The following is a 1,889-nucleotide window of genomic DNA, read 5'->3' as shown; positions in this document are numbered from 1 at the left end:
GGCAGCCTGGCTCCCTTGTGGAATCGGTGATTTTCTTTCCGAAGTCCACTAGTTCTGTGCATATCCCTGCCTATCCCCGCAACCGTCCCTCTGCCTTTGCGTCCACTGCGGTCCTGTCCCCGCAGTGCTCCCTGTGAGCCCTCATGCCGATAAATGGCTGACCCTCCATGCTCCTGCCCATGAGCCTCATGAGAGGATAAAGAAATGAGGACTTCGATCCATGGAGGCAGATTTAAATCATGGAATCCTAGAATGTTAAGGGGTTGGAACGGACCTTAAGGATCATCGAGACCCAACCACTTCTGCCGTGGCCAGACACCTCCCACCAGACCAGGTTGCTCAGAGCCCTGTCCAGCCTGACCTTGAACACTTCCAGGGTTGGGACATCCTCAGCCTCCCTGGGCAACCTGTTCCAGGGTTTCACCACCCTCACAGCTGATAGGAAAGATGGGTGTTAATGTTTTCCTAAATTATTTAATGAGAAGATAATTTAGGAGATTTAGGAGAAATGGGTGTTACTGTCTTTGAAATGGGTCTCTCGGAACATCAAGCTGCATGGGTTTGTGACAGAACCCAGGCGTTTTGACCAGACATTTTGAATTCCTGAAATTTAGAGTATTAGGAGAAATGCATCTGTGTGAAGTCTATCGCAGAGCCCAGATGGTCTGAACTTTTGGTGGATCTGCAGAACCCAGACAGTCTGAATTTCCCAACTTTAGGGTAAAATGACGGTATATGTTTTTGGGGCAATATGTGGTAGGTGGTTTGGGAAGGCTGTACCTTCCTAGTACCTCAGCCAATGGAGAAACAAAGAGGGCAACATGCGGTCGGGAGTTTAGGATGAAAGGAGGCTGCGTCCTCCAAAACCTCAAGAGAGACCCCGTGGGGGATTGGCCTAGACAACTCGCTCCCTTTATTAGAATAAAATTGCAGGACCCCTCTGCCTCCTTTATGGACATTGGCTTTTCATAGTGTTGCTTTTATGCACACAGTTAAGAATTTTTTCCTAACAGTTAACCTAAATTTCCCCTCTTTCCATTTGTATTAACTCCTCCTTGTGCTATCACTACAGTTCCTGACAAAGAATCCCTCTCCATCTTTTCGGTAGGCTCACTTCAGATACTGAAAGGCTGCTATGAGATCTCCACACAACCTTCTGTTTTCCAGGCTGAACAGCTCCAACTTTCTCAGCCTGTCTTCATAGTGGGGATGCTCCAGTCCTCTTACAACTTCATGGCCCTCCTTTGGACTTGCTCCATGTCCGTGTTAGCAGTGACAGCTTCCAGTGTTATTAAGGTGTCAGTATTTGCATGACAGTCCATGTGCAACTGTGCTATTCTCTCAACTGCAACTAGCCAGGATCTGGTTCTGAAGCTTTTCAGGTATCCCTGTTCTTAGAACATACATGTCCTGGGGAGAAGCAGGTTGACTAGCAGAAGCTTTTATCTATTTCAGTAATTTGGCTGAGTTCCTGTAATATTTTATCAAGAGAAGAGTTCACAAAGGCTGCACAGGAGTTTGCAATGTAGATATATGATTACATACAATAATATTACAGTTCTGGAAAAGTTTTTCAGGCAGAGGGTAGTTGGGCAGTGGAATGGGCTACCCAAGGAAGTGGTTTCAGCACCAAGCCTGGCAGTTCAAGAAGTGTTTGGACCACGCTTTTAGGCAAATAGTGTGCCTCTTGGGGCTGTCATGTGCACCTCTCAGCTATAAGCATTCATGCTATAAGTGACCCAAAGAGATAGAGGAAAGTTCTTCTTTCTCACCTTCCATGAGGAGAGAAATCCATTACATGTCCTGAGTTCAATGCAATTGATCTTTTGTTGTGCATGTTACTTTGTGTGTTCAGTTATTTGAGGGAAAAAATTAACTACTGCTTCAGC

Source organism: Geospiza fortis, unplaced genomic scaffold (assembly GCF_000277835.1).
Source record: "Geospiza fortis unplaced genomic scaffold, GeoFor_1.0 scaffold7, whole genome shotgun sequence".
NCBI lineage: Eukaryota > Metazoa > Chordata > Aves > Passeriformes > Thraupidae > Geospiza > Geospiza fortis.
Note: the sequence above shows the minus strand (reverse complement) of the source record.